This window comes from Pristiophorus japonicus, chromosome 12, assembly GCF_044704955.1.
Source record: "Pristiophorus japonicus isolate sPriJap1 chromosome 12, sPriJap1.hap1, whole genome shotgun sequence".
Taxonomy (NCBI): domain Eukaryota; kingdom Metazoa; phylum Chordata; class Chondrichthyes; family Pristiophoridae; genus Pristiophorus; species Pristiophorus japonicus.
In genome coordinates this window covers 44,296,361-44,321,703 of record NC_091988.1, presented here as the reverse complement: position 1 = coordinate 44,321,703, position 25,343 = coordinate 44,296,361, and positions in this window count along the sequence as shown.

Below are 25,343 nucleotides of genomic sequence, written 5' to 3'. Positions count from 1 at the left end.
GAAGGCATATGGAATTTATTAGCCTTGCCTTTATTAGCTGAGGCATAGAATATAAGAGCAGGGAGGTTATGCCTGAACTATATAAAACACTATTTAGGCCACAGCTGACCCCTTGATCCCTTTAGCCCTTGATCCCTTTAGCCGTAAGGGCCATATCTAACTCCCTCTTGAATATATCCAATGAACTGGCATCAACGACTCTCTGTAGTAGGGAATTCCACAGGTTAACAACTCTCTGAGTGAAGAGGTTTCTCCTTATCTCAGTCCTAAATGGCTTACCCCTTACCCTTAGACGATGTCCTCTGGTTCTGGACTTCCCCAACATCGGGAACATTCTTCCTGCATCTAACCTGTCCAGTCCCATCAGAATTTTATATGTTTCTATGAGATCCCCTCTCATCCTTCTAAACTCAGTGAATACAGGCCCAGTCGATCCAGTCTCTCCTCATATGTCAGTCCTGCCATTCCAGGAATCAGTCTGGTGAACCTTCGCAGCACTCCTTCAATAGCAAGACTGTCCTTCCTTATTAGGAGACCAAAACTGAACACAATATTTCAAATGAGGCCTCACCAAGGCCCTATACAACTGCAGTATGACCTCCTGCTCCTATACTCAAATCTCCTAGCTATGAAGGTCAACATACCATTTGCCTTCTTCACCGCCTGCTGTACCTGCATGCCAACTTTCAATGACTGATGTACCATGACACCCAGGTCTCGTTGCACCTCCCCTTTTCCTAATCTGCCGCCATTCAGATAATATTCTGCCTTCGTGTTTTTGCCACCAAAGTGGATAACCTCACATTTATCCACATTATACTGCATCTGCCATGCATTTGCCCACTCACCTAACCTGTCCAAGTCACCCTGCAGCCTCTTGGCATCCTCCTCACAGCTCACACCGCCACCCAGTTTAGTGTCATCGCAAACTTGGCGATATTACACTCAATTCTTTCATCTAAATCATAAATATATATTGTAAATAGCTGGGGTCTCAGCACTGAACCCTGCGGCACCTCATTAGTCATGCCTGCCATTCTGAAAAGGTCCTGTTTATCTCGACTCTCTGCTTCCTGTCTGCCAACCAGTTCTCTATCCACATCAGTACATTACCCCCAATACCATGTGCTTTGATTTTGCACACAAATCTCTTGTGTGGGACCTTGTCAAAAGCCTTTTGAAAGTTCAAATACACCACATCCACTGGTTCTCCCTTGTCCACTCTACTAGTTACATCCTCAAAAAATTCTAGAAGATTTGTCAAGCATGATTTCCCTTTCATAAATCCATGCTGACTTGGACCGATCCTGTCACTGCTTTCCAAATGCGCTGCTATTTCATCTTTAATAATTGATTCCAACATTTTCCCCACTACTGATGTCAGGCTAACTGGTCAAAAATTACCCGCTTTCTCCACCCCTCCTTTTTTTTAAAAGTGGTGTTACATTAGCTATCCTCCAGTCCATAGGAACTGATCCATCGTCGATAGACTGTTGAAAAATGATCACCAATGCATCCACTATTTCTATGGCTACTTCCTTAAGTACTCTGGGATGCAGACTACCAGGCCCTGGGGATTTATCGGCCTTCAATCCCATTAATTTCCCAAACACAATTTCCCGCCTAATAAGGATTTCCTTCAGTTCCTCCTTCTCACTAGACCCTCGGTCCCCTAGTATTTCCGGAAGGTTATTTGTGTCTTCCTTCATGAAGACAGAACCAAAGTAATAGAGCGGTATGAACTTACCGAGTTTTCAATACCGGCCAAATACCGCCGAGATCAAAAGCCGCTAGTTTCGGCTTTTTTCCCCCGGCGGTAGCGGTAGTGAGCAGTATACTTCCCTCGTGTAAGGTCGGCTTCTGTTGCAACAGCCTTACTGCGCATGTGCGGTTTTTTTCCCCGCAATTCTTGAGTCAGGGGTCAACCCACGCATGCGCAATTGAAGAGGGGAGGGGTAGAGAGGGAGAGGCAAAATCGCTCAGCAAGCAGCCTGTTTTGAAATCCTTTAATAACTGTTTGTGTGCTAAATATTATATTGCATACTATAATATTCAAAACATACCCTTATATTATGAATAAATAATAATATTACTATTTTAAAAAATTATAATGGAAGATCAGTTGATGTTCGAGGTTGAGGCATAGGTCGGAGGGAGGAAGAGGGCAAAGAGATTTACCGTGGACGCCCGAGCTGCCTTAATCCGCGAAGTGGAGGCACGGTGGGAGCAGTTGACCCGGGGTGGGCGTGGCAAACCCAGCCCTCCCATCTATCAGAGAATATGGGCAGAGATTGCTGAGGTGGTGTCCTCAGTTCCCCAGGTGCCGCAAGTGCTGGACCAACCTTGTTTCTGCTGCGAGAGTAAGTCATAACTTTAATAACTTTAATCATGCACTGACTCATTACTTGAAATGTAAAACTGCCATATTGTGATTTGTAATGCTTGTTAAACTTGGTGTTACACATTATTACTATAAACGATGTTATATTGTTTTCCTGTAATTAATAAGATGTGTTCATCATGCATCACTTGCATGCTAACAGTGCATTAATGGGACAGTGCTGAAAGGCATTGGGGGTGGGTACTAGTACCTGAGCAATTATCTTATACTTTGTTATTGTCATCTATTCAGAAAAAATCGCTTTCAACAGAGGCGAGCGTTGGCGCATCGGAGGAGGGCCGGCAGAGCTGAAACAGCTCATGGACCTTGAGGAGCGGGCCGCAGCCCTCACAGGGGCGCATGATCGTTTGGCCACCTGTCGGGATGCAGATCCCATGTTGGCACCACGTAAATCATGCGTAATCCCCGAGCCGTGCATAGTCATGTGAACATAATGTATAAATGATGCCCAGTGATGTAATGTAATGCTGGGACCATCATGAAATCTTATTATAATGCCATGTATTCTCTGTAAATTTTGTTCATGTTCGTTGCATCTAGCATCTCTCGGTGATATATAATGCAGTAATGTTGCTCCTCTTATGTCTGCGCAATGTAAGGATTAAAATGTCACCCTGACCCTCCCTCCCTCCCTCGCCCTTCTGCTTACCTCTTGCTGACCAGGAGCACGCAGTGCCGATTGTCGTACTTCTGACTGGAGACGACACCGAAGAGGAGCAGGAGGATGATGAAGAAACCATCCAGCTTTCTGACCCACCCCAGGAAGCACCATTGGAAGTAGAAGTAGAAGAGGGGTGGGGGGGGCGGTAACTGAAGGGTCCTTCATTCCTGCGACCGCCTCTTCCTCAGCCGAATCCACATTTGATGGATTCGGCTCCGAGGAAATGGCGGGACCAAGCGGTGTGCAGCAGGGCACACCAAGTGGTACAGCCCCCGTGTCTCAGCGGAGGCTGATTCGGTAGGGGAGGCGTGCACCTGGACATGGTTGCACTGTCAGGGCGAGCGTCGACATAAATCCAGAGCTCATCCAGGCAATTGGTGGACTGGCTGGAAACATTGCAGCATAATCAGCTCGCCAATCGTAGGACACGGCGGCACTGATTGCGGTGATGCGGCCAATCGGCGATTGCGTCAATGCCATGCGGCAGCCGCTGGAATCTCTGTGTACGACACTGAACCCCAAGGTGTCGGACCACCACTGCCGACAGCACATGGGAGTCAGGAGCATGGCAATACTTCTGACTCTGAAGACGGGTCGTCAGACCCTCCTCCTTCTCCAGGTTCCCCTACACATGGCGCTGCCACCATTACCCTCCCGACAGCAGCAGCGCTCGGGGCTGCACAACGCACTGGTCGCAACTCGGGCAGGGGTAGGGGTGATACCAAAAAACATTTGGGGGTGTGGTGGGAGGTGGGGGGGGGAGAGAGGCGGTGATCGCAGGTAGATTTGTTGGCAGGTTGAGGGGGCGGAGGGGTTAATTCGTAATGTAAAATTGTTTACTGTTTCTTTACTGTTTGTGGGGGGCATTGTGGGTTTTTTTTATTGAAAAATTGTTTACTGTTTGGGGTGTTGTGGGTTTAATGTTTAAAGTTTAATGTTTTTTTTTCAATCTTGTTGCTTTGTTTAAAATTTGTTTAAAATTTACTTGAAAAAGATTTTTTTATTATTTATTAATTTATTTGGCAAACATCCACTCTGGCTTCAGGTGTGGTGCCAGAGGACTGGAGAACTGCTAATGTGGTACCTTTGTTTAAGAAGGGAGAAAGGGATAGACCGAGTAATTACAGGCCAGTCAGCCTAACCTCAGTTGTGGGAAAATTATTGGAAAAATTCTTGAAGGACAGGATAAACCATCACTTAGAAAGGCATGAATTAATCAAGGACAGTCAGCACGGATTTGTTAAGAGAAGGTCATGTCTGACTAACTTGATTGAATTTTTCGAGGAGGTAACCAGGAGGGTCGATGAAGGCAAAGCGTATGGTGTATATGGATTTTAGCAAAGCTTTCGATTAGGTCCCACATGGCAAACTGGTCACAAAAGTTAAAGCCCATGGAATCCAGGGCAAAGTGGCAAGTTGGATCCAAACTTGGCTCAGAGGCAGGAAGCAAAGGGTAACGGTTGATGTGTATTTTTGCGACTGGAAGGATGCTTCCAGTGGGGTTCCGCAGGGCTCAGTACTCGGTCCCTTGCTTTTTGTGATATACATCAATGATCTAGACTTCGACTGTGTGTTGATAATGAAGAAGAAAGCTGCGGACTGCAGGAAGATATCAATCAATTGGTCAGGTGGGCAGAACAGCGACAAATGGAATTTAATCCAGAGAAGTGTGAGGTAATGCATTTTGGGAGGGCTAACAAGGAAAGGGAATACACATTAAATGGTAGGGTACTGAGAAATGTAGAGGAATAAAGGGACCTTGGAGTGCATGTCCCTGAAAGTAGCAGGCCAGGTAGATAAGGTGATTAAGAAGGCATACGGAATGCTTGCCTTTATTAGCCAAGGCATAGAATATAAGAGCAGGGGGGTTATGCTTGAACTGTATAAAACACTGGTTAGGCCACAGCTGGAGTACTGTGTGCAGTTCTGGTTACCGCATTACAGGAAGGAAGTGATTGCACTGGAGAGGGTACAGAGGAGATTTACAAGGATCTGGGAGTGGAGAATCTAAACTATGACAGATTAGATAGGCTGGATTTGTTTTCATTGGAACAGAAGAGGCTGAGGGGAGACCTCATTGAGGTGTATACAATTATGAGGAGCCTAGATATAATGGATAGAAAAGGCCTATTTTCCTTAACAGAGGGGTCAACAACCAGGGAACATAAATTTAAAGTAATTGGTAGAAGGTTTAGAGGGGATTTGAGGGGAAATTTATTCACGCAGAGTGTTGTGGGGGTCTGGAACTCACTGCCTGAAAGGTTGGTAGAGGCAGAAACCCTCACAGCATTTAAAAAGTACTTGGATGTGCACCTGAAGTGCCGTAACCTGCAGGGTTACGGACCTAGAGCTGGAAAGTGGCATTAGGCTGGCATGGACACGATGGGCCGAAATGGCTTCCTTCCGTGCTGTAAACTTCTATGATTCTATGATTTTTCAAAATTTATAAAATGTTATTGAACTTAACAATTATTGTGGAGTGTCTCACTCACTTTTACAAAATGAGGGATCAACAATCAATACAAAGGTTGCAAACAATGACCATTTTAAGGTTTAAACTTAACTCTTAACCGTTCAAGCAAAGCATTCATTTATGAGCTGCTGACGTAACAGTTTTGCTGCAGCGTAATTATCACGGGGCTTCTCCTGAGGTATAGGGGTGGGTGGTGTCATGGGTTAATCGCCAGACTCCTCCTCGTCCTCCTTTACCTTCTCTTCCTTGTCCTCTTCTGATTGCAAAGTTGTGCAAGATGCAATACACCACAATGAATTCTGTGACCTGCTCAGGGTGGTATTGTAGGCTGCCTCCAGAGTGGTCCAGGCATCTGAAGCGCTGCTTCAGCACTCCGATTGTCTTTTTGACGATATTGCATGTGGCTATGTGGCTGTTACTGTATCAATGCTCAGCATCTGTCTGAGGCTTATGGAGGGGAGTCAAGAGCCAGGTGGCAAGGCCATAACTTTTGTCACTAAGCATCCAGCATTGACCTTGTGGCTGACTCTTAATGAGGTCAGAGACAGTGCTCTCACGCAAGATGTGCACATCATGAATGCTCCCTGGAAAATTAGCATTTATTGCCATGATTATTTGCTTATGGTCGACAACGAGCTGCACGTTCAGGGAGTGGAATCCCTTTCGGTTCTGAAACACCTCTGCAACCTCTACAGGTTGCTCGCAGGGCGATGTGCTTACAGTCTATTGCACTCTGGACTTGGGGAAGTTTGCTATTCTCAAGAACCCCAAAGCCCTCTCACTCTGTGTCTCCCTGATCATTGGGAAGTTTATAAAGTCAAACTTTCGTGCGTAAGGCGCTTCTGTCACCTGCTGAATGCAGCAATGTGTGGCATGCTGAGAGATGCAGCAAATGTCGCCAGCTGATGCTTGAAAGGAGCCTGATGCATAGAAGGAAAGTGCCGCCGTCATCTTAACCTCAACGCACAGTGCGGTCCTAATGGTGCTGGTAGGCTGCAGGTCTCCCTTAATTAGTTGGCATATCTCACTGATGATCTCCTTTCGGAAGCGCAGCCTTCTAATGCACGCTTTATCAGACATGTCCAGGTATGCTTGCTTATGCTTGTAAATGTGTTGGGGGTAAGGTCCCCTCCTCCTCAGCAGTCTGCCACTTCTTTGGTTGGGCACATAATGCTCTTCAATGAACCTTCTTCCAGCTGAATTCTGCAGCATGTAATTAGTTAGCAGTATTGGCTGAGAAATTGCAGACCCCATTCCTTTAAAAGTCCTCTAAATTATCAAAAATGATTCAATTTTCCTTAACCAACCAAAAAATTAATCCAGATACTCTACTATACCCTCAGATTATAAGCATTGATTTCAAACACCCTTAAAATACACTCAAGAATGATTTTAATGCTACCTACAAGTAGAAGCAGCCTCTTCTTCAAGTACATCCGTTTTCAAACATGGTGTCCATACCACTGGGTTAAGGTCAGGTAAGTGCAGCCTTTTCAGTGAAGTAGAAAATGCCGGCGGTAATTTGGGCGGTATTTTGGTGAAATGCCGAATTTAGCGCCCGGCGGTAATATGGGCGGTATTTGGGCGGTGCACATTGAGGTGCATGGAAAATCACCTGCAGCTGATGAGCGGGCGGTTCCGTTTACCGTGTTCTTTGAGCTGGTCTTCCCCTGCCAGCTGGGTCTCGTTTAGGGCGGCGATGTCGACATCGAAGCGTCTAAGTTCCCGGACAGTGATGGCAGTGTGGCGTTCCGGTCTGTAGCTGTTGGGGTTGTCCATGAGGGTCCTGACATTCCAGGTCCCGAACTTCATTTTGAAGGGTGGATGATGCCTGTGCATGAGTTCCTTTAATGTGAGGTGGCCGTTGCACACCGGTTACCACACGGGCTTAGCAGAGCAAGGTCTTGGCCCCGTGGCAAGGGGGTCCGAGATGACTGGAGACCAGGCACTGCTGTATGGGCCTAATTGCCTACAGCAGGGTGTGAGCATAAGCTCAGCACTGAGCAGCGCCTTCAGGAGAGGTGGTGGGAGATCTGAGGTGTGTTGAGGGGAGAGGATTGAGAGACGCTGGGGTCCTGCTCCATTTTAGCTTCTCAAAGGGTCATGGGAGAAGTCAGAGTGGCCGCCACCATTACCCGCACCACATGCCTGACAATGGCTCCGCCACAGCTCCTCCAGCTGCTTTTGCCTCCGCAGTTTGGGCCGCCGGCCAAAAGGACCACGAGATCGCCGCCGAAGCCAGCTCTGAGCTGACCGAAGGGACGCCGAAGGATGCCACCGGATCGGGAGAGGGAGGGACAGAGTTCAGACCTGTTCCAAATCCTCTTATTATATATTTATCCTCTTATTAGCTTATTTATACATCTCCCTCAGCTGCTCCAGGCTCGCTTGTCAGGGAGATGCATATTTCATACTTATTTTAAGTATTTATGCTGGCAAATGGGCAGGCAGTTCCTGCACCTGGCATCACCTCTGCACCTGCAAACCATATTCCACCCTGTCCGAATTATGCTGAGAAACTGGTGGAGGGAAGGCAGGAACTATCGCCCCATATGTGGATAGTTGTCACTGGCTGTTGAAGAGGAGGCACTTTATGCAATTTGATTTAAATCTAGAGAAGTGTTATGTTATTGAAGAGACCAGCTGCATTTCTAATTGATGGTGTTACAACAACCCTTTCCCAGCCATTTCCACCAAAGGGCGGAGTCAGCAGCAGAACAATCGAGATGATCTGTCTAATGGAAGTGACAGTGACAGCATCTCCGGAAGAATAATCAGCCTGGATTTTCTGCTTAGCCACAACCACAACTGGAAGCAGGGCAGAGCGTGAATGACTTCCGCCAGACATCATAAACACTAGCACCATTGTCATTTCCGGGGTCAGCCTAAGTGCAATATTTTGGGCAAGCTTCGAGCATCAGCAATGGCTCTGATTGGAAACTCTCCTGTGTCAGTGGTAGGAAATAGCATACTGCTGCAGGGTTTAAAGGTCTGCAGCAGCTTAAAGGAGGACCAAAGGCTTGGTCAAAGAGGTTGGTTTTAAGGAATGTCTTAAAGAAGGAAAGAGAAGCAGCGAGGTTTAGGGAGGGAATTCCAGAGCTTAGGGGCTTGTCACCTAAAGGCATGGTCACCAATATTTGAGTGATTAAAATTGTGGATGCTCAAGAGGCCAGTATTAGAGGAGCGTAGATATCTCGAGGGGTTGTGGGGTTGGAGGACATCACAGAGATAGAGAGGTGCGAGGCCATGGAGGGATGTCCTCAGAATTAGTTTTGGCACAGAGTGGAAAAAAATGTCAATCGAGTCAGCAACAGAACCTCAGGGATGTGGCCAAAACAGTGAGTGTAAACTCAACCATTCCACACGTGGCCTATTAGTGCGGGGAAAGGGCTTGTGGCCTTACAAGGTCAGGAAAAATAAGGGAAGCCAACTACAACTTCCAAGAATGCACAGTACTGAGCAAGGAAGGAGAATAAGGAATGAGAGTATACACTCAATGGAAAGATGCTGAAGGGGTTGGATGAACAAAAGAGACTTGGGGGCTCAAATATAAGGACACCCTCAAAGCCTCCCTGATAAAGTGCGACATCCCCACTGACACCTGGGAGTCTCTGGCCAAAGACCGCCCTAAGTGGAGAAAGTGCATCCGGGAGGGCGCTGAGCATTTCGACTCTCAACGCCGAGAGCATGCAGAAATCAAGCGCAGGCAGTGGAAAGAGCATGCGGTAAACCAGTCCCACCCACCCCTTCCCTCAACGACTATCTGTTCCACCTGTGACAGAGTTTGTGGCCCTCGTATTGGACTGTTCAGCCACCAAAAAACTCACTTCAGGAGTAGAAGCAAGTCTCCCTCGATTCCGAGCGACTGCCTATAATGATCCCTAAAAGTGTGAGTGCGGATAGATAAAGCCATAAGAAAGGCCAAAATCGCATTTTGGATTTCATAAATAGAGGCATAGAGTACAGGCATAAAGATGTACTGATGAATTTGTACAAAACATTGGTCTGAGTACTGTGTACAGTACAGTTTTGGACCCCATTATATTAAAGCTATTGAGAACGTACAGTGCAGATTCATGAGGATGATGCCAGGGATGGGAAAGTATAGTTCTTCTCTCAGAGGGTCGTAGATCTGTGGAATTCTCTGCCCGGAGAGCTGTGGAGGCTGGGCCATTGAATATATTTAAGGTGGAGATAGACAGATTTTTGAGCGATAAGGGAGTGAAGGGTTATGGGGAGCGGGCAGGAAAGTGGAGCTGAGACCAAGATCAGATCAACCATGATCTTATTAAATGGCGGAGCAGGTTCGAGGGGTCAACTGGCCTACTCCTGCAACTATTTCTTAGGTTCTTATTATTGTGTTCCTAACACAGATGAGACTGCAGACAGGGAGGTTAAAGTAACATTGACCTCAGTCTTTAATAAGACACTCCAGAATGAGGAACAGGCCTTAGGGGTCGGCTTATATACAGTGCTCCCAAGGGATGCTGGGATCCCTTGGGACTTCATGGGGATCAGCTCCCTGGTGGCGGAACATGGGAGTGCATGCTTTACAGATACACAACCTCTAAAGTCAAAGTAAAAACTATTTACAAGGAGAGGTGGTCGGAAGCCTTTCTTTCCCCGCCTCGGTACAAATGTCTGTTCTGGTGTGTTGGCTGTGCCCTCGCTGGGCTGGTGTATTGTTGGCCCTGCAGGGCTGCTGGGTGAGCCTAGCCTTGCTGGGCTGTTGGGCGTGATGGGTTCAATTTCCTGGTCTGGCGTGGTGTCGTTGATCCTTTGAGGGTGTGTTGTAGGCTCGAAAAAGTTGTGTCTGCTGTGGGTTGTTCAGGGCAGTCTGTGAACCGCAGCCTCGTTTGGTCCAGGTGCTTTCTGCAAATTTGTCCATTGTCTAGTTTGACTACAAACACCCTATTCCCTTCTTTAGCTATCACCGTGCCCGCGATCCACTTGGGACCATGTCCATAGTTTAGCACATACACAGGGTCATTCAGATCAATTTCCCGTGACACAGTGGTGCGACCATCGTTTACATTTTGTTGCTGCTGCCTGCTCTCTACCTGATCATGCAGGTTGGGATGAACCAGCGAGAGTCTGGTTTTAAGTGTCCTTTTCATGAGTAGCTCAGCCAGGGGCACCCCTGTGAGCGAGTGGGGTCTCGTGCGGTAGCTGACCAGTACTCGGGACAGGTGGGTTTGGAGTGAGCCTTCTGTGACTCGTTTAAGGCTCTGTTTGATTGTTTGTACTGCCCACTCTGCCTGCCCATTGGAGGCTGGTTTAAACAGGGCCGAAGTGACATGTTTGATCCCATTGCGGGTCATGAATCCTTTAAATTCGGCACTGGTGAAACATGGCCCGTTGTCACTGACCAGTGTGTCAGGCAGGCCGTGGGTGGCAAACATGGCCCTCAGGCTTTCAATGGTGGCAGTGGCGGTGCTTCCCGACATTATTTCACATTCAATCCATTTTGAAAAAGCATCCACCACCACCAGGAACATTTTACCGAGAAACGGGCCCGCATAGTCGACATGGATCCTCGACCATGGTCTGAAGGGCCAGGACCACAAACTTAGTAGTGCCTCTCTGGGCGCGTTGCTCAACTGAGCACATACGCTGCATTGCCGTACACAGGACTCTGAGTTAGAGTCGATACTGGGCCACCACACGTGGGATCTGGCTATTGCTTTCATCATTACTATACTCGGGTGTGTGCTGTAGAGATCAGAGATGAACGTCTCCCTGCCCTTTTTGGGCAGCACTACGCGGTTACCCCACAACAGGCAGTCTGCCTGAATGGACAGCTCGTCCTTTCACTGCTGGAACGGCTTGTTTGGCTCTTGCATTTCAACGGGGATGCTGGCCCAGCTCCCATGCAGTACACAGTTTTTTACTGGGGACAGCAGAGGATCTTGGCTGGTCAAAGTTCAAATCTGGCAGGCCGTGACAGGTGATTTATCATTTTCAAACGCTTCCATGACCATCAACAAGTCTGCGGGCTGCGCCACCATCAACAAGTTTGCAGGCTGCGCCATTTCCACCCCAGTGGTGGGCAATGGTAGCCGACTGAGAGCATCCGCACAGTTCTCTGTGCCTGACCTGTGGTGGATGGTATAGTTATACGCTGATAGCGCGAGTGCCCACCTTTGTATGTGGGCTGAGGCATTAGTATTTATTCACTTGTTTTCAGCGAACAGGGATGTGAGGGACTTGTGATCGGTTTCCAGCTCAAATTTGAGGCCAAACAGGTACTGATGCATTTTTTTTACCCCGAACACACACTCTAATGCCTCTTTCTCAATCAAGCTGTAGGCCCTCTCGCCCTTAGACAAGCTCCTGGAAGCATAAGCGACAGGTTGCAACTTCCCCGCAATGTTAGCTTGTTCTAATACACACCCGACTCAGTACGACGACGCGTCACATGCTAGCACAAGTCTTTTACATGGGTTATACAATACAAGCAGCTTGTTGGAGCATAAAATGTTTCTGGCTTTCTCAAAAGCAATTACTTGTTTTTTTTCCCCGTACCCAGTTCTCACCTTTGCGCAATAACACATGTAGGGGCTCTAAAAGGGTGCTTAACCCCGGTAGGAAGTTACCAAAATAGTTGAGGATTCCCAGGAACGGCCGCAGCTCCATGACGTTCTGTGGCCTGGGCGCGTTCCTAATAGCTTCTGTCTTGGCATCTGTGGGCCGAATGCCGTCCGCCGCAATCTTTCTCCCCAAAAACTCCACTTCTGTTGCCATGAAGACGCATTTCGACCTCTTCAGCCGCAGCCCTACGCGATCCAGGTTTTGTAGGTGCTCGGCGGTGTCCCAACCCGTGACCAATATGTCGTCCCAAAAGACCACCGTGTGTGGTACCGACTTGAATAGGCTCTCGATGTTTCTCTGGAAGATTGCTGCAGCTGACCGAATTCCTAACGGGCAGCTGTTGTAGATGAACAGTCCCTTGTGTGTGTTGATGCAGGTGAGGCCCTTCGAAGACTCCTCCAACTCCTGCGTCATGCAGGCCGAAGTCAGGTCGAGTTTCGTAAACACCTTGCCTCCTGCCATCGTTGCAAATAGGTCGTCTGCCTTAGGTAGCGGGTATTGGTCCTGTAGCGAGAAACGATGAATAGTTACTTTATAATCGCCGCAAATCCTGACCGTGCCATCACTTTTGAGTACTGGAACAATCGGGCTGGCCCACTCGCTGAATTCCACTAGGGAGATGAAACCCTCGCGTTGCAGCCTGTCCAGCTCGATTTCCACTCTCTCCCTCATCATGTGAAGTACCGCTCGCACCTTGTGGTGAATGGGTCATGCCTCTGAGACCAAGTGGATCCGCAACTTCGCCCCGGAAAAGTTTCCAATGCCTGGCTCAAAAAAGGAAGGAAATTTGTTGAGAACCTGGGTACATGAGGCCTCATCGACATGTGATAGCGCTCGGATGTCATCCCAGTTCCAGCAGATTTTGCCCAGCCAGCTCGTTCCAAGCAGTGTGGGGCCATCGCCCGGGACAATCCAGAATAGCAATTCATGCACTGTGCCCTAGTAGGTGACCTTGACCATGGCACTGCCCAGGACAGTGATAAGCTCTTTGGTGTACGTTCTCAGTTTCGTGTAGATGGGGCTCAGGGCTGGTCTGAATGCCTTGTTGCACCACAGTCTCTCAAACACCTTGTTACTCATGGTGGATTGGCTAGCGCCAATGTCCAGTTCCATGGCTACGGGTAAGCCATTCAATTTTACGTTTAGCATTATAGGTGGACATTTCGGCGAAAATGTGTACACCCCATGTACTTCAGCATCTGCCTCCTCTCTCTGAGGCTCGAAATTACTTTGATCCACCATGGACCGATCTTCCTCTGCCATGTGGTGGTTAGCAGGTTTTGCAGAGCTTGCAGCTCATTTACAAGCTTGTTGGAGGTGCCCCATTGTTCCACAGCTCTTGCAAACATACCTTTTGAAGCGGCATGGATAGGCTGAATGGAAGACTCCACAACGCCAACAAGGTGTGAATTGTCTTGCATTCATCCTTTGTTGGGGACTCTGAGTCATCTGGGTCACCTGAGGCCTGCTGGCAGTTGCAGACTCGTGGGTTCTGCCCTGTACATTTCTGCTCGCAAACACAGCTCCAGTTAATTTATGAACATTGCTAGCACTTGTGTTCTGAGAGATTTGTTTGGTGTTATCACTGGTGGACATAAACGCCTGTGCTATCGCAAAGGCCTTAATGAGGGTCGGTGTCTCTACAGTCAAAAGTTTTCGTAGGATGGTCTCATGGCCAATGCCTAGTAAAAAAAAAGTCTCTGAGCATTTGCTCCAGGTAGCCATCAAGCTCACATTGTCCTGCAAGTCGCCTTAGCTCGGCGACGTAGCTCACCACTTCCTGAACTTCAGATCGCTGGCACGTGTAGAACCGATACCTCGCCATCAGCATGCTCTCCCTTGGGTTAAGATGCTCCCGAACCAGTGTACACAGCTCCTCATACGACTTATCTGTGGGTTTCACCGGAGCCAGAAGATTCTTCATGAGGCTGTAGGTCGATGCCCCGCAAACTGTGAGGAGGACCGCTCTCCTTTTTGCAGCGCTTCCTTCTCCGTCCAGCTCGTTGGCTACAAAGTACTGGACGAGCCGTTCGACATCGGCTTCCCAGTCCTCACCCTCCGAGAACTTCTCCAGGATGCCCACAGTTTGCTGCATCTTTGCGTTGGATTCGTATTCTCATTGCCAGTTATTGTGTTCTTAACACAGATGAGGCTACACACAGGGAGGTTAAAGTAACAGTGACCTCAGTCTTTAATAAGATACTCCAGAGTGAGGAACAGGCCTTAGGGGCCGGCGTATATACAGTGCTCCCAAGGGATGCTGGGATCCCTTGGACTTCAGGGGATGAGCTCCCTGGTGGCGGAACATGGGAGTGCATGCTTTACAGATACACAACACTTATAGTTAGAAGAGATACTGGGACTACTTCCACTAAGAGCATTGATAGAGTGAATAGAGAAAGATTATTTCCTTTGGATGAAGGTTTCAGCAGCAGATGAGCTGAGCCAAGGGCAGAGTCAGGTGATGTTCCAGAGGTGGAAATGGCAGTCTTAGTGATGGTGTGGATATGTGGTCGAAAGCTCATTTTGGGGTTAAATATGACACCAAAGTTGCAAATAGTCTGATTCAGCCTCAGACAGAAGTTGGGGAGAGCGATGGAGTCGGTGGCTAGGGAACGGAGTTTGTGGCGGGGACCTAAGACAATGGCTTCGGTCTTCCCAATATTTAATTGGAGGAAATTTCTGCTCATCCAGTACTGGATGATTATTCCAAAGCTCTCCTGGCCGGCCTCTCACGTACTACCCTCCATAAACCTGAGGTCATCCAAAACTCTGCTGCCTGTGTCCTAACTCGCACCAAGTCCCATTCATCTATCACCGTCATGCTGACCTACATTGGCTCCGGGTTAAGCTATGCTGCGATTTTAAAATTCTCATTCTTGTTTTCAAATCCCTCCATGGACTCACGCCTCTCTATCTCTGTAATCTCTTCCAGCCCCACAACCCTCTGAGATATCTGCGCTGCTCCAATTCTGACCTCTTGAGCATCCCCAATTTTAATCGCTCAACTATTGGTGGCTGTGCCTTCAGGTGCCAAGACCCTAAGCTCTGGAATTCCATCTCTAAATCTCTCCGCCTCTCTACCTCTTTCCTCCTTAAAACCTACCTCTTTGATCAAGCCTTTGATCATCTGCTCTGATATCTCCTTCTATGGCTCGGTGTCATATTTTGTTTTATAATGCTCCTGTGAAGCGCCTTGGGATGTTTTACAACGTTACAGGAGCTGTATAAATACAAGTTGTTGTTGCTGGTTGGGGAGTAAGTTATAAGAGAGGTCATCAATTAAAAATTATTACTGAGAGTGAGGAGAGAGGTTAAGGGAAATGTCTTTACACGGAGAGTTGCTGAAGCATAGATTGCTTTGTTGAGGCTGAGCCTGTTACATCTTTTAAGGGATAGTTAGATAAATATTTGAAACAGAGACTACTATTTTGATAATAATACACTGCTATTTGGGAAAGAGTGGGGCAGTGAGATTAGTTTTAGATTGCAATAGCAAAGAATGAGTAGAGATCTGACATCATGGAACTCCGTCCAATTTAAACCAATAAATCGGGTGAAAAATCCATGGGTGTCAGTTATTAGAATGGCTCATTACAGTGGATCCTCATAATATGTTCTTGGGAAATTGCTAAATATATGAAGTTGTGATTACTGCTAGTTCTGTTGGCAATTCTTCATGGTCAATGATGAAATTACAGCTTATCTGAATGGATGGCAGACAAGCAGTCAGGCAGCAAGCGAAGTGGTGGAGATCTAGAGCTGAGTGTTATCAGCGTACATGTGGAACTGACTCCATGTCCGCAGTTCATGTCACCAAACGGCAGTCTATAGATGAGAGGCAAAGGATGGATTCTTGGGGAACTCCCAGATAATAGAAAGAAAGACTTGCATTCATATAGCGACTGCCGGACGTCTCAAGGCGCTTTATAGCCAATTAAGTACTTTTGGAGTGTAGTCACTGTTGTCATGTGGGGAACCACGGCAGCCAATTTGCGCATAGCAAACTCCCACAAACAGCAATGTGATAATGACCAGATAATTTGTTTTTGATATATTGATTGAGGGATAAATATTGGCCAGGACACCGGGGAATACTCCCCTGCTCTTCTTTGAAATAGTGCCATGGGATCTTTTACGTCCACTTGGGAGCACAGACGGGGCTCGGTTTAACGTCTCATCTGAAAGACAGCACCTCCGACAGAGCAGCACTCCCTCAACACTGCACTGCAGTGTCAACCTAGATTTATGTGCTCAAGCTCCTAAAGTAGGACTTGAACCCACAACCTTCTGACTCAGAGGCAAGTGTGCTACCCACTGAGCCACAGCATAGGATGGGATGAGATCCATTGCTAGAGAAGCTCTGGCTATTATCAGAAGAGTAGAATCAAGCAAGGTCAGTCCCACCGAGTTGGACAAGCTGAAGGAGAAGCTTGGAGAGAGGATTGGGTAGTCGACTGTGTCAAAGGCTGCAGAGCAGTTGAGGAAGATGAAGAGAGATAATGCATCATGGTTAGTCACACAGAATGTTATTCATAACTTTGGTTCGAGCTGTCAAGATACTGTGAAACGACCTGATTGGTGGGATTCAAATAGGGAGTTGCGGAAAAGAGGGGCATGGATCTGTGATGCAGTAACACATTCAGGGGCTTTGGAGAGGTTGGAGATGTGTGACACATAACAGGACAGAATGGCCAAGGGTAGCTTTTTGAGGAGAAATGGTGATGGCAATTTTGAAAGGTAATATCAATTAGCATGGGGGCCAGGAAGGGAAGTTGGGTGGTCAGGAGTTAAGATCGAGCGAGCAGGAAGTGTGTTTCATGGATAGAATGAGCTTGTCAGGGGCGAGGGTGAAATTGGGGAGAAAGTAGAGAGAGAATGGGGTTCCGTTCTAGAATGGGAGGAGGCGGGCACAGGAAGGGGAAATCTCTATCCTTTACAGGTGAGGGTGGGGGAGCCAGGGGAGAGAGGTATAAGGATACAAATTCAAAAATACGTAAAGCCTTAGAATTATTGGTAATGCAGTAATAGCAGTTATTGCAATTCTAGTTAAGAATTGTGCCAATAAAGCAGAAACCAAGTCTAAACCTGTATAGATAATGAAGTGGTGACTCAGTCAATGTTTTTTTTGAACAAAAGTCTCATTAGTATGGTGTCCAACTGATTGAAGCAACAGGTAGATAGATACATTTGGAAAGAGATCAAATGTAGAACTTGAAGGTGAATCATTTTGCTGACTAGAAAAACATGTAAACCTCACTCAGCTCGAGGATGCACAGCAGGGACAGAGAAATATTCAGAAGCGATGAAAGAACTGAATTCTGGAAATCATGAGAAATAAGCGAAGTACCCAGATTGTTTAAGGTTAATAAAGGTTGGTTGAGGTAAACTCCAAAACTCACAAGTAACAATGAATGAATTAGAAAGATCTTCCTTCTGAGCAGCTAAACTATGTGCTATGTTATCCCCAGTGGAGCATTCTGAGCATATAATGGTCTTGGAATCAACAGAAATTAGCCATGGATTAACTAGTTACACAGAGAACATCTCCACGATTTTTTAAGGTTATAGGAAGGGTAATTATCCATGGAGGTCTTTCTGCTCATCTGCCGTAACTTCGGAGTTAGCAGAGAGTGATGTGGATGAACTGAAGTCACAAACTAATCCATTGGAAGTCACTAGTGTAGGGGAGGACACAGCTGAACTCACTCAGTCTCTAGAGAGACTGAAATTCTTAGTGGCTGACCACAAGAAGGTCACTTCAGCTCGCCCACTGCACACGCTATCTGCTCCTTGAAATAAATGTATTCAGCGACTTTACAGAGAAGAACTCTATGTAGGAGAAGTTTAAAATAAAATCAAGCCTACATAAATCCTCATCTTCATGGCCAGACAGAGATTTTCTGGCAATCGGTCTCTAGAGTTGTACGAACATCTGAGTTTCAGGAGAGCCGGTTTGTCTTTCTTACTGGGGGATTAGAGCCATGCTAAACATATCTTTAGCTACCTCACTTTTCAGAGGAATCTGGACAATTATTCTGATGAAAGATCATTGACCTGAAACGTTAAATGTTTCTTTCGCCACAGATGCTGAGGTGTTTCCAGCATTTTCTGTTTTTATTTCAGATTTCCAGCATCTGCAGTATTTTGCTTCTGGACAAATATTTATTGAGTTCTGGAATTGCTGTGCTGGGAAGGAGGTGGGTAGCATTTGGAATAGGTGGAGAAGATGAGGAAGTATAATAATCCTATCTGTGAGATGAGTAGGCTGCTCCACTTCATCTCATTTGGTATAAACCGCTGGGAGTCTTGGTGTTACTGTTACACCAAAGTACCTAAAAACCCTTTTCTGTCATGCACCTTACATTTGCCTCAGGATGTTCTGGGCAAAGATCATGGGGCTAAAATTGCTCTCTGCCCCAAAGAGGGTGCACTTACCATTTTTTAAGTGCATGGAGTGGAGAATCCGGCAAAGTTCAGCTCTTTATTTCTTTTTGCAGCGGGGCGGAAGTGCCGGCGAGTTGGAACGGCCGTTGCTCCATCATCAGCACTGCGCTGACGTGTCACAATGTCCCTCCCCTTCAGTTAAAGGGGAGGATCGCTGCAAACTCTGCAGTCACTTTAGTGGCAAACCAGGGAGGGTTTTGGCCTTGGCCAGTGGCCCTGTACCCAAGAGGGTGTGCCGGGCTGCCTGTTTGCGGCCCGGCTGATCCCTTGGCCACCATTGTCGGGTCGACCTGACAGTCCGCCGACAATTAAAATAAAATGGCGGCTGCGCCAGTGCGCCCTCCCCTTTAAGGGCGGACGCACCGACGAGCCACAAGAAGCTTCCCGCCGGGGAAAATTGTCGGGGGCACCGAGCGGCGGCCAATCCACTCCCGCGGGGCAATTTCCCATGTGGGGCGGAAAGGGGGTCGCCGCTAGTCAGTAAGGGGTCGGCGTTTGCCCGACGAGGCAGGAAGATGGTTGGGGTGGTCCCGTACACCGCTCCAAAAATAACGGAGTGCACTTTTCAAAATGCCGTACCCTTCACACCTCACCCAGCAGTGAGTCCTTACCAACCCGTGACCGCCTCTTTGAGTTGGCCACAGCTCTTATTGAAAGGGGCAATTTCGGCCCCCATGTCTTCAATCTTTGAATAATTGAGCTTGTAGCTGACAGCCATCCAAATTATTTACTACTTCAAAAACAGTACTATTAAAGGGTCACTACGTCGAGAGCTAAGATGTGGAGACAATTCCCAAAATTTGATGTTGGCAGCATTTTTCTTTTCCTTGCTTTCACCAAATAAAATAGCTGCTATTTTCAGTTAACTTGGCTATTTTTGATCCAAACATAATTCTAATTCTAGTATTTTGAATATACATTACCATCATCTAGCCACAGGCTAAATGGCGTGGGAAGAAAGACATTGAGAAGAGCAGTGATTAAGTTGCCTTGACTGACTTCTCACAATTATACTGCTCCTCAACAATTAAAATGTAAATATTGCATTGCTTAAAACTTTTCAAAAAAAGTTTCACCATTTTGCAATTCAACATGCTTTCTTGTTTGTGATTTGTGTTTATCGGCCTACTGTTCTGTATCACTGTATCTAGGTCACAATGTCACTTCCAAGGTAATGTCATTCTAGGTATTTGTAGGGTCCTCTGGCTGAGAAACATCACAATATTAAAGAAATGTCAACTGAACAAAACAGTAGTGGAATGAATCACTGAAAGATGCCGTATGGTTTTAACATATAAACAGAATGAGTGATATCAGATTGGCAAAGATTATTATGCACTCTCATGTGATCATGAACAAGAGATGGACCACAAAAATGCTGATTCGACTGAATTAAGGGTGATGTTCGAGACAACGTCCACTACCTTGTCATGCTATGAACAGGCACATTGGAACTTTTAGCCCTTAGTTTCATGGAAACAGTCCATTTCATTTCTGGTAGAAAGGTGTGGTCAAATTTTACTTATTCATGACCCTTCCATTGATCTGATCGTGAAAATCATATGGTCTCATCCTTTGCTTTCTTTCTTCAGACTAATGAGATAGTTTTTAAAAATAATACCGTTTAGTAATATTACAGATGCAGAGGTTTAGAATAATTTGAAACCAAGTTATTAGAAGATATAACTGCACATCAAGAGAGCAGTGTGTAATAAGCTACAACTTTAATCTTAGCAAAAATCGCCAAGGTTTTCAATCCAAGGTAGGGCTGCTGCTCTCTTTTGCCACTCTTCAGGCACCAAAGTTCAGTTTTAGTTCGTATTTTTATGAAAATGTTTTGATGTAGAAAATAGCCGCCACAAAAATATAATGGTTTAAAAGTTTACCAATATGATTGTATGGTTGAGACACCTTCAGAATAGCCAAACATTGCCTCATGGCCTCAACACTTCCCATTGACTGGGGAAATAGCCGAGTAGGTAAGACTCTCTCAGCTCATTCTTTGTGAAGTGGCATCAGATATTGCATAGACCTGCATATCGTGTTTGTTCGAGAGAATGTTTTCAATCCAGGCCCAAAGAATTTCTGCCATGGAGTGGAAAAACTTTCCTTCAGTTTCTAAACGTATGTACCAATACTTCCCACTGGCATAGTTGGATGGAAGACAGATCTCGCCATCAAACTAGATTATTAGAAAATAAATTAGGAATAAAATGGATGTGACTAATCCTGGTTTATTTTCATGGACAAATCTGATAACCCATAATGATCAGACCGTTAGTCATCACTCCACATAAAGTGTAGAAAGTCTGTGTCACTGAAACTTGATCTCATCTAACAAGTTTTGCCGTGGAGTTCCAACTCTGTAAAGATCAAGTCCATAAAAGTGTGATCTGTTAATTTGGAGTAGGTAATCATATGCTCAATTAAGATGTAAATCAATCATCTGGCAATGATGACAAAGGCTGGGTATCTTCAATATCATTGCACACCAGCTGCTTACAATACATGGAAAACAGCAGTGTAGTCTTTTCCTCTTAATTGAAATAATTGGTTTTCCATAATATTTATTCTTCATTTGGAGTAAAAGGAAAAAAGGAGATCTGACAAACTGTGAGGAGGACTGTAAAAGACGTCAGGAAGAGAGAGGCAGAGTAAGTGGGTAGACCGGTGACAAATGCAATTTAATATGGATAAGTGTGAGGTTGGGAGACGGAGAAACAGTGAATGGGAGTGTATACTCAATGGAAAGACACCTGAGGGTGCAGGTGAGTAGAGATGAACAATTCAAACATATTATTCCATAAAGATGTGAGTGCAAGTAGATAAAACTATAAAAAGGACAATATAAATGTGAGTTTTATATATAAGAGCATATAGTACAAACATGAAAAAGAAATGATGAATTTATGCAAACCATTGGTTACACCACTATGTGCAGTTTAGGTGGCCCATTATGAGAAAGAAATTAAAGTCATAGACAGCTCACAGTGTAGGTTTACCAGGATGATGCCAGAGATGGGAAACTATAGTAATGACGGGAGATTTGAGATGCTCTGACTATTTCCAGTGGAGAAGAAAAGACTAAGAGGACTAATTGGCTTGGAGGCAGGAAGCAAAGGGTAATGGTTGATGGATGTTTTTGTGACTGGAAGGCTGTGTCCAATGGGGTTCCGCAGGGCTCAGTGCTGGGTCCCTTTCTTTTTGTGGTATATATCACTGACTTGGACTTAAATGTTGGGGGTATGATTAAGAAGTTTGTAGATGACACTAAAATAGGCTGTGTGGTTGATAATGAAGAAGAAAGCTGTGCACTGCAGGAAGATATCAATGTACTGGTCAGGTGGGCAAATGGAATTAAATCCAGATAAGTGTGAGGTAATGCATTTGGGGAGGTCTAACAAGGCAAGGGAATACACATTAAATGGTACGACACTGAAAAGTGTAGAGGAACAAAGGGACCTTGGAGTGTAGGTCCACAGATCCCTGAAGGTAGCAGGCCAGGTAGATAAGGTGGTTAAGAAGGCATATGGAATACTTGTCTTTATTAGTCAAAGCATGGACTACAAGAGCAAGGAGATTATGCTTGAACTGTATAAAACACTGGTTAGGCCACAGCTGGAGTACTGCGTGCAGTTCTGATCACCACGTTACAGGAAATATGTGATTGCACTGGAAAGGGTGCAGAGGAGATTTACAAGAATGTTGCCTGGACTGAAGAATTTTGGCTATGAGGAAAGATTGGAGATGCTGGGTCTGTTTTCTTTGGAACAGATGAGGCTGAGGGGAGACCTGATTAAGGTGTATAAAATTATGAGGGGCCTGGATAGAGTGGATAGTAAGGACCTGTTTCCCTTGGCAGAGGGATCAACAACCAGGTGGCATAGATTTAAAGTAATTGGGTGGAGGTTTAGAAATATGAGAGAACATTTCTTCACCAAGAGGGTGATGGGGATCTGGATCTCACTATCTGAAAAGGTGGTAGAGGCAGAAACCCTCACCACATTTAAAAGATACTTGGATGAGCACTTAAAGTGCCGTAACCTACAGGGCTATGGACCAAGAGCTGAAAAGTGGAATTAGGCTGGATAGCTCTTAGTCGGCCAGTGCAGACACGATGGGCCGAAATGGCCTCCTTCCATGCTGTAAATTTCTATGACTCTGTGATTTAATAGAGGTTTTTAAATTAAGAGTTTTGATAGAGTTAATAGGGAAGTATTATTTCCTCTGATTGGGGACTCAGTGACAAAAGGTCATGAATATAAAATGATTACTAACGGAGTAAGGAGTGAGATCAGGAGATTTTTTTCTGCACAAAGGGTTGTTGGAACATAGAGTGCTTTTCCACAGGGAGTGGTTGAGGCAGAGACCATTGTATTTTTTTCAGGAAAATTGAATAAGTATTTAAAGTATGGAAAGATACACAGCTATGGGGAGCGAGTAGGGCAGTGGGCTTAGTTTGAGATGGCTTTAGCAAAGATCATAAAAACATAAGAAATAGGAACAGGAGTAGGCCATACGGCCCCTCGAGCCTGCTCTGCCATTCAATACGATCATGGCTGATCTGATCATGGATTCAGCTCCACTTCCCCGCCCACTCCCCATAACCCCTTATCCCCTTATCAATTAAACAACTGTCTATTTCTGTCTTAAATTTATTCAATGTCCCAGCTTCCACACCTCTCTGAGGCAGCGAATTCCACAGATCCACAACCCTCATAGAAGACATTTTTCCTCATCGCAGTTTTAAATGGGCGGCCCCATATTCTAAGATCATGCCCTCTAGTTCTAGTCTCCCCCATCAATGGAAACATTCTCTCTGCATCCACCTTGTCAAGCTCCCTCATAATCTTATACGTTTCAATAAGATCACCTCTCATTCTTCTGAATTCCAATGAATAGAGGCCCAACCTACTCAACCTTTCCTCATGTCAACCCCCTCATCCCTGGAATCAACCTAGTGAACCTTCTCTGAACTGCCTCTAAAGCAAGTATATCCTTTCGTAAATATGGAAACCAAAACTGCACGCAGTATTCCAGTATCATGCACATCGGATGGGCTAAATGATCCCCTTCTGTGCTGTAACCTAAGTAAGTATAGTCTATGTTAACAACAGTTGTATATTGCTAAAGGACCAATAATAGTGATAGTCAAAAGCCCACCTACCAAATGGCACAACAAGCTCATACTCAAAACCACTGTAACATGAAATGGTAAAACTTGGCTTCATGCCTGCAAATCCCTACACAACAAGCTTCTCGTTCCAATTCAGCCTTCAACGAAGGCATGGAACAAAAACAGACTCTTTCCCACTGGAACAGAGGAGAAATTGGCAGGCAAGACTCTCTTGGGCACTTCTTTGCATTCAGTTACAGAGCAGGGTTGATAGCGGCCAAGTTGTCTGGATGCCTGTCTTGAAAATGGGGGATAGTGGCTGACTTGAGGACAAATAACTCTATAAAAGGAGAGAATAAAACAATTTCTAGACCACAACTATTATAATCCATCTTTATATTATGTAGAATAAACATGATCAGTTGGTGATAGTAGAATTAGAGCACAAAATTGCAAATTACAATTTTATTCTGTTTTTATATAAACAAATTCCTCTTATAAGAAACTGAAATAATCACAATTTTAAAAAGCTATTTTCTATTTTTTTATCAAAAATATTTATAAAATATGAATAAATGTCACTAAGCTCTCATCCTTATGTTCAAATCTCTCTATGGCCCTGTCCCTCCTATCTCTGTAACCTTCTCCAGCCCTGCAACCCTCTGAGATAGCTGCATTCCTCCGATTCTGGCATTTTGTGCATTCTTGATTTCCTTCTCCCCACCATTGGTGGCCAGACCTTCAGCTGCTAGATCCTAAGCTCTGGATTTCCCGCCCTAAACCTCTCGGCCTCTCTATCTCTCTATCTTCCTTTGTCGCTCCTTAAAACCTACCTCGGATCAAGCTTTTGGTCACCCGCCTTAATATCTTCTTATGTGACTCGGTGTCAAAATTTGTCTGATAACACTCCTGTGAGGTGCCTAGGGATGTTTAATACTACAAAGGTGCGTTATAAATGCAAGTTGTTGTTGTGTCAGCTGTGGCTCAGTGGGTAGCATAGTTGCATCTGAGTCTCAAGATTGTGGGTTCAAGTCCCATTCCAGAACCTTGAATCAATCTAGGCTGACACTCCAGTGCAGTGCTGAGGGAGTGCTGCACTGTCGGAGGTGTGGTCTTTCGGATGAGACGTTAAACTGAGGCCCTGTCTGCTCTTTCAGGTGGATGTAAAAGATCCCATGGCACTGTTTTGAAGAAGAGCAGGTGAGTTAAGAGAGAGGGAGTGAGAGACACAGAGAGAGGGAGTGAGATACTCAGAGAGAGAGGAGGCTATTTGTGGGAGTTTGCTGTGTGCAAATTGGCTGCGTTACAACAGTGACTACACTCCAAAAGTACTTAATTGGCTGTAAAACGCTTTGAGGCATCGTCAGGTCATGAAAAGCGCTATATAAATGCAAGTCTTTCTTTGAAACAGATTTTTTAAATTCTCAATGTCTGTTTCCCTGGAAGCTTTGGCACCCTCATTTTAAGACTATTAATTGTGCCAACCTTGAAGGAAAATGAAGCGTGGGAGGGAGATACTAGAGTTACCTTGTGCAGCTGTGGCTTATGACATCTATATATTAGTTCTCGACAGAAGCAGAGCCTTTGTGCAATAAACCTCATGTTACACTAGAATTATCAAACATACCATAGGTATCTTGAAGCAGAAGGTTGT